Source organism: Hemiscyllium ocellatum, chromosome 8 (assembly GCF_020745735.1).
Source record: "Hemiscyllium ocellatum isolate sHemOce1 chromosome 8, sHemOce1.pat.X.cur, whole genome shotgun sequence".
Taxonomy (NCBI): Eukaryota; Metazoa; Chordata; class Chondrichthyes; order Orectolobiformes; family Hemiscylliidae; genus Hemiscyllium; species Hemiscyllium ocellatum.
In genome coordinates this window covers 77,093,352-77,108,337 of record NC_083408.1, presented here as the reverse complement: position 1 = coordinate 77,108,337, position 14,986 = coordinate 77,093,352, and positions in this window count along the sequence as shown.

Below are 14,986 nucleotides of genomic sequence, written 5' to 3'. Positions count from 1 at the left end.
TACCTTTCCTACTACTACACTCAATGCTCTGACTGATGTGACTCCACTTTCAGAACTGTGAACCTGAACTCCAAGATCCCTCTGTTCCACTAACCATTCAACATGAAACAACTACCTTGATCTGACTATCCAAAATGCAAATCCTCACAATTATCTATATTAAACTGCATTTGCCATTTCTTGGCCCACTTCTCCAGTTAATCAAGGTTCTGCTGTAATTTCTTTTAACCTTACTCATTGTCCACGATGCTGCCTATTTTAGTGTAATCAGCAACTTATTAATCATGCCTAGTACATTCTCATCCAAAACATCGATATAGATAATAAATACTAATTGGCCCGACACTGACCCCTGAGGCACTCCACAGTCACAGGCCTCCAATCCGACAAGCATCCTTCCACTATCACCCTCTGCTTCCTATTATCAAGCCAAATTTGTATCCAATTTGCCAGCTCACCTTGCATTCCATGTGATCTAACCTTCCAGAGCAGACTACAATGTGGAACCTTATTGAAGGGCTTACGTAAATCCATATAGATTACATCTAATTGCCCTGTCCTCATCAACCTTCCTGAAAGATCGCTAACAAATCTGTGAGGCATGATCTCCCATGCACAAAGCCATGCTGACTACTCCTAATCAAACCCAGTCTTTCCAAATGCATATATATCTTCTCAAGTATCTTACCCACCACAGATGTTAGGCTTACTGGTTTATAGTTCCCAGGGTTTTCTTTGCAGCTGTTCCTGAATAATGATAGAACATTCACTACCCTCCAGTTTTCCAGGACCTCACCTGGGGCTAATGATGATGCACAAACATCAGCCAGGGCCCCCGCAATTTCTTCTCTAGCCTCTTGCAGTGTTCTTGGATATACCTGGTCAGGACCGGGAGATTTATCCACCTTCGTACATTCTAATTCATCCATCACCTCCTCTACTGTGATATGGACTGTCCCCAAGAGATCACCACTAACTTCCGCAAGTCCCCAAGTCCTCATGTCTTTCTCTATGGTAAACATAGGTAATAATTTGACTGTTGATGAAGAATTACACCTGAACACCGCCAACATTCCCAATACAGCTCACTCCAGGATGATGTGGGAGGCTTCATGTAAAGAAGTGCATTATTATTTAAGAGGCAGTCTGCTAAAATTCTGGGTTTACCTTTCAACTGAAGGAAAGATAAAAACATTCTCATCACCAATCATAGCACTGTTCATGATATCAGCAAATGGTCATCCCTAGATTTTTTAAACAAGACATTGAGGAATTTTTATACTGACAAAAATTCTGGAATTGATCAAGTGGTCACATGAATAGAAAAAAGTTAACTTTAAACTTTATAATTTTTCATTAGAGCTGGGAAAAATTCCAGACGTTACTTTAGTAAACAATAGGGTAATTCCAGCAATTTATGATTTATCTATAATAACTTAAGGAGCAGTTCAATCAAAAATATTTAAATGCTCCTGCAATACTTGCACATTGTAATCCCTTTAATCCAGTCTGTTACCCAATTTTTTTTCATGCCCACCAACAGATATCTGCTGATTGCCACAGCCAGCTTCGCCCTCTTCACATTTACTTGTTTAACTTCTCATTGCAGTTCCTTTTCCTTGGAGCTGAGGCTCAGGATGCTCCTGAACCGCGGGGAGCTACCTGTGCAAGTGGCTCTTAGAGCCATATGTTGCACACCTGCCCATGAGTGGGTGATTTTAGATCTAATGTGTAAGGAGGTAGGATTTATAGAGAGAGCTCATAGTTGAGAACCCTCAGAGGGGTAGCAATCACATTTTTTTCACTCATTCAGGGGGTGAGGGCATTGCTGGCTAACCCAGTATATATTGCACATCCCTAATTTCCCTAAAAGAGGGCAAATAAGAGTCGACCACATTGTCGGTCTGGACTCAATGTAAGTCAGACCAGACACTAAGGGTGGAAGTTTCTTTCCCTAAAGCACCTGAGTCAACCAGATAAGTTTTTCTGACAATTGACAATGAACTTATGATTATCATTACACGCTTAATTTCAGATGTTTATTGAATTCAAATTCCATCAGCTGGCATGATGAGATTCAAACCCGATTTCTGAGAACATCAGCTGGGTCTCTGGATTAACAGTCTTGTGATAATACCACTAGGCCTTCATCTCCCAATCTCAAATTCAGCTTGAGGGAGAACAACTGGTTTTCAAATCATTTCTCTCAATTTAAATAAGGGCAGTTACAGACATAAGAATAAAATATTATCTAAAGTAGGCTGGGAAAATAGACAAAGGGAAAGTTCAATGGATGAGCAATGAAGTTAATTTAAAATTAATTTAAACATTTAAACAGATGATCTATGAAATCTAGAAACATAAGAAGTAGGACCAGGAGTAGGCCATTCAGCCCTTTCAGCCTGCTCTACCATTCAATTTAATCATGGCTGATCATCCAACTCAGTACCCCTGTTCCTGCTTTCACCCCATATCTCTTGATCCTTTCAGCCCTAAGAACTCTGTCTAACTCCACCCTGAAAACATTCAATGTTTTGGCCTCAACCACTTTCTCTGGCAGAGAATTTCATAAGCTCACCACTCTCTTGGGGGGGAATAAACATTTATCCTCATCTCAGGCCTAGATGGTTTATGGTTAGCTAAGGTGGTCAAGGAGAGTATCCAATCAAAGACTAAGGCATATAAAGTGGCGAAAGCTAGCAGTAACCCAAACAATTGTTTTTTTTAAAAAGGAACAGCAATGGATATCTAAAGAGTCAATAAAAAGGGAGAAAATTGATCATGAAAGTAATTAAGCAAGTAACAAAAATGAACAGTGACAGCTTCTACTGATATACAAAAAGAAAGAGCAGTTAAATTGAGTGTGGGACCCTTTGAGGATGTGAGTGGGGAACTGATAATAATGAGGAATAGGGTAATTAAAATAATTTTAACATTATTTTGTATCAGTCTCCATTGTGAAGGATCCTATAAAAATCCCAAAGTTATCTGATAAACAAATAATTTGACAAACTACGGTGATGAACAGCAGACAAACTTGCAGGATGCAAAGGCCTACACCTGGAAGTTTTAAAGAAAATGACAGCAGAGATAATGGAGTTTGTGATCAAAATACTCCAGAACTCATTGGATCCTGCAGGGATTCAGGTAATTGGTAAAATACTAATATGAGGGCCCTGTTCAAGAATGGAAGGAGCAGAAAGAAGGAAACTAAAAGGAAACTATAGGTTAGTTAGCCAAACATCTGTCACTAGGAAAATCTTAGGGTCCATTACTGAGGAAATAACAGCAGGACATTGAGAAAAGTTTAACACAAAGAAATAGAATTAGCATGATTTTGTGACAGGGGAATCGTATTTAACAAATTTACCAGAGTAGTTTGAGAACAGAACAAGCAGGGTTGATAAAGAGAAACTGGAAGATAGATTTTCAAAAGGCAGTTGATAAGATGGCCCATAGAAAAGGCTATTACACAAGATAGAACCTTATGGTATTGACAGTAATGTGTTTGCATGGATTGAGAACTACCATAGTATGTGTTGGATACAAATGGGTTTGAAAGCTGCTGTCTAAGTAGTCTTGGTGAGTTGCTGTAGTACATTTTGTAGATGGGACAGACTGGTACTATTGGTGGTGGAGGGAGTTAATATTTGTGTATGTGGTGCCAATCAAGTGGGCTGCTTGATGCTGGATGGTCTCAAGTTATTGGAATGTTGTTGGAGCTGCACCTATTCAGGAAAGTGGTGAATATCCCTTCATCCTCCTGATGTGTGCACTGCAGATTGTGGGCAGGCTTGAGACAGGCAGATGCTAAGAATTCTACAGTGAGTAACTCTAATTCCCCAATAACTATCCACTGTCTACAAGGCACAAGTCAGGGATTGAGGAATACTACCCAGATGGTTGGATGAGCACAGCTCCAACAAACCCATGAAACTTGACACTATCCAACACCACATTAACATTCAGTCCCTCCAATACCCATCAGCAGTATATAAAAGCTAAAAGATGCTTGGCAGAAATTCCCAAGGTTCCTTAGGCATCAGTTTCCAAAGCCTCAACCACTAGAAGGACAAGGGCAGCAGATACATGGAAATGCCACTTGCAAATCTCCTCCAAGCTACTCACCATTCTCACATTCCTGGGTCAAAATCCTGGAACTCACTCACTTTCAGCAACTATTTTTCAAAAATCAGATTCTACTATGTGCTGTGGTGAGATTTGAATCCAGGTCCAGCAACAATTCCATAATACAAACCCGTGTCAGGTTGATGGAGTCAAGGCAGAGGGGTTGTAGGTGAGGGACTTTAGCCAGGAGGGGATATATGGATGAGACCTGTGACCATCATGCCAGAGGCAGACTCGAAGGGTCAGAGTGGGAGGAGGGAATTGTTTAATCCACAGAGTTCTTAACATGAGCAGCACTTATTTTTCATAGAGGGTTTTGCAAGAAAGCAATCAGACCTCAAAGACCGGCAGCTCGATCTTGCCTACTACTGAAAAATGTGTTGAGTGAAAAGCATTACAGCTGTTTGCACTCAGCAGAGAATCCACAACAAACATTGCTAACTTGCAGCTCGCAATCTCAAACTTTCAGCTGGTAATTCCAGAAGGAGTCATGACCAACAGCGTAGGAAGCCTCAGTTTCAACTATTTTTCTACTTCAGAAGTTCCATGCTAGAGTCAGAAAGTTTTATTCTGCAGCTGTTGGTGAAATACCTCCCTTGCTGCAGATAGTGGGGTTGATGGTGAAAGGGCAAATATTTGGGCGAGTTAACCCTGGAGAAATACTCACCCACTTCTCACCAATTAAGGGTGAGAATGTCCACTGGGCTTTCTTTACCCACCACAAAGTAAGATCCTTAAATGGTTAATTAAATTAAATTTTAGAAATTCAATTCACTTCTGAAAGCTACACAACTGCTCTTGTCTCCAAACCCATTGATCCCAATCTCCTGATGACAAGAAGATAAAGGCTGGAATCCTTTAGAGACCAGAATGACATGGGCAATGGTGAGAACTTTGGCAGAATCACACATTAAGTTCAGCAAGGTCAATCTTGATGTCAGGAACAACTGTCTGCATGGTTTAATTAAGCGCTGGGTGTCAAGGTGAGATTGTTGTTAAGCAGTGGCAAGTCACCTATTTGAAGGGAATTATTACTTATTAACAACCTGGCGTTATGGAGTTCAACCTGGATAAACGCGAAGTGATGCATTTTGGAAGGTCGAACTCGAATGCTGAATATATGATTAAAAGCAGGATTCTTGGCAGTGTGGAGGAATAGAGGGATCTTGGTGTACAAGTACATAGATCCCTCAAAGTTGCCACCAAGTGGATAGGGTTATTAAGAAAGCACCGTGGCTTTCACTAACAGGGGGATTGAGTTTAAGAGCCGTGAGGTTTTGCTGCAGCTTTACAAGTCCCTGGTGAGACCACACTTGGAATATTTTGTCCAGTTCTGGTCACCCTACTATAGGAAAGATACAGAGGCTTTGGAGAGGGTGCAAAGAAGGTTTACCAGGATGCTGTTTGAACTGGAGGGCTTGCATTATGAAGAAGATTGAATAAGCTCGGATTTGTCTCTCTGGAGAGAAGAAGGAAGAGAGGTGACCTAATTGAGGTAGACAAGATAATGGGAAGAATGGATAGAGACAATAGCCAGAGACTTTTCCACAGAGCAGGATTGACTGGTACGAGGGGTCATAGTTTTAAGATATTAAGAGCAAGGTATAGAGGGGACATCAAAGGAAGGTTTTTTACGCAGAGAGTTGTGAATGCATGGAATGCATTGCCAGTTGTGGTAGTGGAAGCAGTCATTAGGGACATTCAAGTGACTGCTGGACGTGCACATGGATAGCAGTGAGTTGAGGGGTGTGTAGGTTAAGTTATTTTATTTTACATTAGGACTAATCCTTGGCACAACACCGTGGGACAAAGGGCCAATGCTGTACTTTTCTATGTTCTAACCTACAGGTCTCACCTCATTAATATACAATCTCCTATTATAGTACGCACCACAAGCAAATAGATGTGCAGAATTCTTGACAAGGAAGTCAGAGTGGGGACCTTGGGACTTTGGCTCACCACTTGCTCCAACATACCTTCTTGCTGGACGCCACAACAACTTAGGGCACACTCCATGGTCACTGAGCACACTCCCGTGGTCATTAGCTTCTAACAGGTACTAACCTCCAAGAATCTCATGACACACCTCTGATCCACTCACTGCACTTGCAACCATTCTCCAGCCATATTTCTGTAGCCCTTTAAAATTTAACATTTTGAAATATATATACAGCTCCTTTGAAACCTCCTTTGGGATTAGCCACCACCACTCTCCATTCAGTGCATTCCAAATGCTAATAACCCTGATTAAAGAAGTTTATCCTTATCTCACTCCTAGCTCTCTGGCTGACACAACCTTGAAACTGTTTCTACATACTAACTTGTGAAAACAGAATATCATTCATTACCCTATCAAAATTGTTCATAATGTTAAATGACTCACCTCTTAATCTTCTCTGCTACAAGCAGAATAAGCCCAACCTAACTAATTTTTCCTTGTATTATTCTCGGCAATCTCCTTTGTACTCTGTCCAGGGCTTTAACATCTTTCCTTAAATGAGGTGCCAAAACTTAACCCAATGATTTGTAGAGGTATAGCACCACTTCTTTGCTTTTATACACTATGCTTTCTATCTGTAAACCCAAGAATCACATAAGCCTTCTCAACTATTATCTCAACTTGTCTGACAACAAAGAACAAAGAAAATTACAGCACAGGAACAGGCCCTTCAGCCTTCCAAGCCTGCGCTGATCCAGATCCTTAATCGCCTATTTTCTAAGGATCTGTATCCCTATGTTCCCTGCCCATTCATGTATCTGTCTAAATACATCTTAAGTGACACTATCGTGCCCGCCTCTACCACTGCTACTGGCAACACGTTGCAGGCACTCATCACCCACTGCGTAAAGAACTTTTCATGCATATCTCCCCTAAACCTTTCCCCTCTCACTTTAAACTGTGATACCTAGTAATCAAGTGCCCCACTCTGGGAAAAAGCTTCTTGTTATCCACCCTGTCTATACCTCTGATGATTTTGTAGACCTCAATCAGGTCTCCCCTCAACCTCCACCTTTCTAATTAAAATAATCTCGATCTACTCAACCTCTCTTCATAGCTAACACCCTCCACACCAGGCAACATCCTGGTGAACCTCCTCTGCACCCTTTCCAAAGCATCCACATCATTTAAATAATGTGGCAACCAGAACTGTACACAGTATTCCAAATGGGGCCGAACCAAAGTCTTATACAACTGTAACATGACCAGTTAACTCTTGTACTCAATACTCTGTCCGATGAAGGGAAGCATGCCGTATGCCTTCTTGACCATTTTGTTGACCTGGTTTGTCAGCTTCAGGGAACAATGGACCTGAACACCCAGATCTCTCTGTACATCAATTTTCCCCAGGGCTTTTCCATTCCATGTAAAGTTCGCTCTTGAATTGGATCTTCCAAAATGCATCACCTTGCATTTGCCCAGATTGAACTCCATCTGCCATGTCTCTGCCCAACTGTCCAATCTATCTTTATTCTGCTGTATTCTCCCATTACTATCTGCTATTCCACCAATCTCAGTGTCATGTGCAAACTTGCTAATCAGAGCATCGATACCATCCTCCAAATCATTTATGTATATCACAAACAACAGTGGTCCCAGCACTCATTTTGAGAAACACTCTTCCACTACTACTTTCTGTCTCCTGTTCCCAGACAGTTCTCTATCCACCTAGCTAGTATACAATCTTCAGAGATTATGCACGTAAACCCAAAGATTGGTAAATGTGGTCCAAATTGATGTGTTTGTTAATGGAATTCCAGTTTGAATGCCAGGTCTCTGGGAATTCTTGTGTATGTCTTTGTTTAGCCTGTCTCAGGATGGATGTATTGTCCCAGTCAAACTGGTGACTCTCTTCATCTGTGTGTATGGATACCAGTTTGTGGTATCTTTTGGTGGCTAGTTGATGTTCATGTTTCCCGGTGGCTAGTTTCCTGCCAGTTTGTCCAATATAATGTTTGTTCCAGTCCTTGCAGGGTATTTTGTATATGATGTTCATTCTGCTGGTTATTGGTATGGGATCCTTTAAATTCATCAGGAGCTCTTTCAGTGTGGTGCTAGGTTTCTGGGCTACCATTAAGCCTAGGGGTCAAGTATAGTCTGGTTGTCATCTTCGAGATGTCTTTAATGCATGGCAGGGTGGCTAGACTTTCTGAGTGTGTTGTGTCTTCTTGTTTAGGTCTGTTGTGCAGGAATTGGCGGACTGCGCTTATCAGTACCTGTTGTTTTTGAACATGTTGTATAAGTGTTTTTCTTTGGCTTCTCGTAATTCCTGGGGGCTGCAGTGCATTGCGGCTCCTTTAAGTAATGTCCTGATGCAGCTTCATTTGTGGGTGTTGGGATGATTGCTCCTGCAGTTGAGTATCTGGTCAGGGAATGCTGCACTGCAGTCTTCTAGCTGTGGAGTCAGGTCCATCGTCACCTGTTGGTGGGTATCGATGTCACACCTCATTTCTATGGACTACCAAAGGTACATAAACAAGGGGCCCCTCTAGACCCATAGTCTTACTTCTCAGTACACTGACATATAGACGAGCAAAGGAACTGCAATGCAAACTCAAACACCAAGTAGAAAACTCAACTAACTCCAAACCAAGTTCGGTACCCATTGACAACAATACAAAGTGGCCGAGCAGAGGCTGATAGCTAAGTTTGCTATCCATGTGGATGGCCTCAACAGGGACACTACAAGTGACCCCATTGCACTATATATATATATATATATATATATATATATATACACACACACACACACACGCGCACACACACCTACTGACCCATACATTCAATCAGACCCTCTCTCATACACTCCCATACTATTCACACATGCACCCTCTCACAGACTTATACCCCTTTACACACACACACACACACACTCTCTCAAAAGATACTCATAACCCCTGCCTCCCCCTTACCCCACACACACACCCACATGCACACATACACATATAAGTTAACGGGGTGAATTTGTACTTGCAGAATTACATTTTATTTTGCTCAAAAACTGCATGAATCCATGTTAAGATTCTGTAAATGCATTTTTAGAATAGAATCAGTCTGACCATTGTGACACAGACAGTCTCACACAGGGCATCTCACATCTTAAGTGCATTATCTGGGACGACATGACACCAATTGTTAAAGTTCACTTGAGAATGGAGCTTTTAAATAGAGTCAAAAAGTCATAGAGGTGTACAGCATGGAAACAGGCCCTTCGGTCCAACCCGTCCGTGCCGACCAGATATCCCAATCCAATCTAGTCCCACCTGCCAGCACCCGGCCCATATCCCTCCAAACCCTTCCTATTCATACACCCATCCAAATGCCTCTTAAATGTTGCAATTGTACCAGCCTCCACCACTTCCTCTGGCAGCTCATTCCATACACGTACCACCCTCTGTGTGAAAAGGTTGCACCTTAAGTCTCTTGTATCTTTCCCCTCTCACCCTAAACCTGTACCCTCTAGTTCTGGACTCCCCAACCCCACGAAAAAGACTTTGCCTATTTATCCCATCCATGCCCTTCATGATTTTATAAACCTCTAGAAGGTCACCCCTCAGCTTCCGATGCTCCAGGGAAAACAGCCCCAGCCTGTTCAGCCTCTCCCGATAGCTCAAATCCTCCAACCCTGACAACATCCTTGTAAATCTTTTTTGAACTCTTTCAAATTTCACAACATCTTTCCAATAGGAAGGAGACCAGAATTACACGCAATATTCCAACAGTGGCCTAACCAATGCCCTGTACAGCCGCAACATGACCTCCCAACTCCTGTACTCAATACTCTGGCCAACAAAGGAAAGCATATCAAATGCTGCCTTCACTATCCTATCTACCTGCGACTCTACTTTCAAGGAGCTATGAATCTGCACTCCAAGGTCTCTTTGTTCAGCAACACTACCTAGGACCTATCTAAGTCTATAAGTCCTGCTAGGATTCATGCAGGTCAAATGCAGCACCTCACATTTGACTGAATTAAATTCCTTCTGCCACTTCTCAGATCCTGTTGTAATGTGAGGTAACCCCCTTCGCTGTCCACTACACCTCCAATTTTGGTGTCATCTGCATACTTACTAATTGTACCTCTTATGCTCGCATCCAATCATTTATATAAATGACAAAAAGTAGAGGACCCAGCATTGATCCTTGTGGCACTCCACTGGTCACAGGCTTCCAGGCTGAAAAACAATCCTCCACCACCACCCTCTGTCTTCTACCTTTGAGCCAGTTCTGTATCCAAATGTCTAGTTCTCCCTGTAATCCATGAGCTCTAACTTTGCTAATCAGTCTCCCATGGGGAACCTTGTTGAATGCCTTACTGAAGTCAATATAGGTCACATCTACTGCTCTGCCCTCATCAATCCTCTTTGGTACTTTATCAAAAAACTCAATCAAGTTTGTGAATCATGATTTCCCACGCACAAAGCCATGTTGACTATCCCCGAATCAGTCCTTACCTTTCCAAATACGTGTACATCCTGTCCTTCAGGATTCCCTCCAACAACTTGCCCACCACTGAGGTCAGGCTCACCGGTCTATAGTTCTGGCTTGTCTTTACCGCCCTTCTTAAACAGTGGCATCACGTTTGCCAACCTCCAGTCTTCCGGTACCTCCCCTGTGACTATCAATGATACAAATATCTCAGCAAGAGGCCCAGCAATCACTTCTCTAGCTTCCCACAGAGTTCTCGGGTACACCCGATCAGGTCCTGGGGATTTATTCACCTTTACCCGTTTCAAGACATCCAGCACTTCCTCCTCTGTAATCTGGACATTTTGCAAGATGTCACCATCTATTTCCCTGCAGTCTATATCTTCCATATCCTTTTCCACAGTAAATACTGATGCAAAATATTCATTTAGTATCTCCCCCATTTTCTGCGGCTCAACACAAAGGCCGCCTTGCTGATCTTTGAGGGGGCCTATTCTCTCCCTAGTTACCCTTTTTCCTTAATGTATTTGTAAAACCCTTTGGATTCTCCTTAATTCTATTTGCCAAAGCTATTTCATGTCCCCTTTATGCCCTCCTGATTTCCCTCTTAAGTGTACTCATACTTTCTTTATACTCTTCTAAGGATTCACTCGATCTATCCTGTCTATACCTGACATATGCTTCCTTCTTTTTCTTAACCAAACCCTCAATTTCTTTAGTCATCCAGCATTCCCTATACTGACCAGCCTTCCCTTTCACCCTGACAGGAATATACTTCCTCTGATTCTTGTTATCTCATTTTTGAAGGCTTCCCATTTTCCAGCCATCCCTTTACCTGCGAACATCTGCCCCCAATCAGCTTTTGAAAGTTCTTGCCTAATACCGTCAAAATTGACCTTTCTCCAATTTCGAACTTCAACTTTTAGATCTGGTCTATCCTTTTCCACCACTATTTTAAAACGAATAGAATTATGGTCGCTGGCCCCAAAGTGCTCCCCCACTGACACCTCAGTCACTTGCCCTGCCTTATTTCCCAAGAGTCGATCAAGTTTTGAACCTTCTCTCATAGGTACATCCACATACTGAATCAGAACATTGTCTTATACGCACTTAGGAAATTCCTCTCCATCTCAACCTTTAACACTTATGGCATGCCCAGTCAATGTTTGGAAAGTTAAAATCCCCTACCATAACTATCCTATTATTCTTACAGATAGCTGAGATCTCCTTACATGTTTGTTTCTCAATTTCCCTCTGACTATTAGGGGGTCTATAATACAATCCCAATAAGGTGATCATCTCTTTCTTATTTCTCAGTTCCACCCAAATAACTTCCCTGGACGTATTTCTGGGAAGATCCTCCCTCAGCATAGCTGTAATGCTATTCCTTATCAAAAATGACACTCCCCCTCCTCTGTTGCCTCCCTTTCTATCCTTCCTGGAGCATTTGCATCCTGGAACATTAAGCTGCCAGTCCTGACCATCCCTGAGCCATGTTTCTGTAACTGCTATGATATCACAGTCCCATGTTCCTAACCATACGCTGAGTTCATCTGCCTTCCCTGTTAGGCCTCTTGCATTGAAATAAATGCAGTTTAATTTATTAGTTCTACCTTGTCCCTGCCTGCCCTGACTGTTTGACTCACTTCTGTTCTCAACTGTACCCGTCTCAGATTGATCTCTTTCCTCACTATCTCCCTTGGTCTCCCCCCCAATCCACCACCTTACTAGTTTACATCCTCCCAAGCAGTTCTAGCAAATTTCCCTGCCAGTATATTAGTCCCCTTCCAATTTAGGTACAATCTGTCCTTCTTGTACAGGTCACTTCTACCTCAAAAGAGATTCCAATGATCCAATAATGTGAATCCTTCTCCCATACACCAGCTCCTCAGCCATGCATTCATCTGCTCTATCCTCCTAATCCTGCCCTCACTTGCTCGAAGCACTGGGAGTAATCCAGATATTACTATCCTTGAGGACCTCCCTGTACTCTCTGTAATCTCCCTTCAGAATCTCAACCTTTTCCCTTCCTATATCATTGGTTCCAATGTGGACAATGACCTCCTGCTGGCCCCTCTCCCCTGTGAGAACATTCAGCACCCTCTCTGAGACATCCATTCTGCTTTTTCTCTGCTGGCCACAGAACGGTCTGTCTGTACCTTGGACTAAGGAATCCCCTAACACAATTGATCTCTTGGAAGCTGACATACCCCTCGTTGCATTTGCGCCAGTCTCCATACCAGAACTTGGCTGTTCGTGCTACATTCCCCTGAGAATCCATCACCCCCTACATTTTCCAAAACAGCATACCTGTTTGAAATGGATATATCCACAAAAGATTCCTGCACTAGCTGCCTACCTCTCTTACCCTTCCTGGAGTTAACCCATCTATGTGACTGTATCTGAGACCTTCCCCACTTCCTATAACTGCCATCCATCACATACTGTTGCTGTTGCAAATTCCTCATTAATTCTAACTGTCTCTCTAACCGATCCATTCGATCTGATAAGATTCGCATCCAACAGCATTTATGGCAGATATAATCCGCAGTAACCCTTAAACTCCCACATCTGACAAGAAGTGCATATCACTGCAAAGGCCATTTTGCTCCTTCATAATCTACAGACCCAGAAAATAACACCGTGTTATTCCTCTACAAAACACTGCACCAGGTTAAATTAATAGCTACGGCTTATATTTTAAGTTTAATCAAGAGACTTATCTCCAAAAACACAATCAAGAAAGAACCCACTGTACTCACTACTGCAGCCTTTCTACTGGACAGATTTAAAACAACGATTAACGTATCTGATTCTGTGTTGTGAACTTCGCCCAAACAGGTTCCTCCAAGATTAGTTGTGAAATTCACTGTTTGCTCATTTTCCCAGATGCACTCCGATGTCCAGCGATATACGAATTCAAAAACAGCAAAGGCAGGAACTGTGCAGTTTTTCTCTCTCTCTCTCTCTCTCTCTCTCTCCCTCCTGCACTGTCCTTACCATGTGCTTCCTTTGTCTGTTCTTCTCCCTTTTAAAACTGCTGTTGTTTTGACTGTTTTTTCCCAAAGTTCTAAAACAATGTAGCAGCACATAAAACAGTAATTGCTGCCCCTGGAATTCAAGGAAATCACCTCCAGCACCTAAAATACCTCAAAAAAAAGGAGGAGCTGTTACAGCCAGAATTTCTTCCCGTCCTCCATCTTGGATTACCCAGAATGCTCAAAATTGGTTCTGTATTGAATTATTTTTGAACACCTCCCACTGATCTACCCATCCATGGGTTTAGATTAGATTAGATTCCCTACAGTGTGGAAACAGGCCCTTTGGCCCAACATCAACCCTCCGAAGAGTAACCTACCCAGACCCATTTCCCTTTGACTAATGCACCTAACACAATGGGCAATTTAGCATGGCCAATTCACCTAACCAGCACATCTTTGGACTGTGGGAGGAAACCAGAGCACCTGGAGGAAACCCACGCAGACACTGGGAGAACGTGCAAACTCCATACAGACAGTCGCCCGAGGCTGGAATCGAACCCGAGTCCCTGGCACTGTGAGGAAATATTCTGCAATTTACATATGAAAGAACTGAAACCAACATGTTCATTCTAAAAGATGAGAGACTTAACAAACAATCCAGGTCTTTTACGTGATATAATTTCAGTTATATCACACTGTAAACTTTTGCGATAAATTCTGTGTCTTACAATCTTATACTCCACAACTACCTGATAAAAGGAGTAGCGCTCCGAAAGCTACTGCTTCCAAATAAACCTGTTGGACTATAACCTGAAGTTGTGTGATTCTTTAACTTTGTACACCCCAGTCCAACATCGGCATCTCCAAATCACAACTAACTCCATTCACTCCACTCAGGAATTCCTTAACATCAAAGGCACCAAGGTAGGGAATGGTGAGGTCATGGTTTCCTTCAGCGTGATAGACCTATACCCATCAATCAACATCAGCCTGGCCAAAGAAACACTGGCCTCACTGCTAGACGAACCAAGGACATAAGCATCTGACAGCACCGACTCCATCAGCAAGGTCAGTAAGTTCAAACTAGAAGACAACCCACTTCACCTTCAACGACAATATCTACAAACAAATCAATGGGATGTCTATGGGATCGCCAATATCAGGACTTTTAGCAGAAGCAGTTATGCAGAGGTTAGAACCAACAGCCCTTCCCATGATCTAGCCTAAGCTTTGGATTTGCTATGTAGATGACATCTTTGTCATCACATAATGCAACAAATTAGAAGAAACCTACAAACGCATAAACAACATCCTTACTGGTATAAACTTCACCAAAGAGGAAGAGAACAACAACAGATACCCCTTCCTAGATGTCACAGTAGGACACAAAGCCAATGGAGAGCTACAGACCAGCATCTGCAGGAAAGCCACACACTCTGACCAGATATTC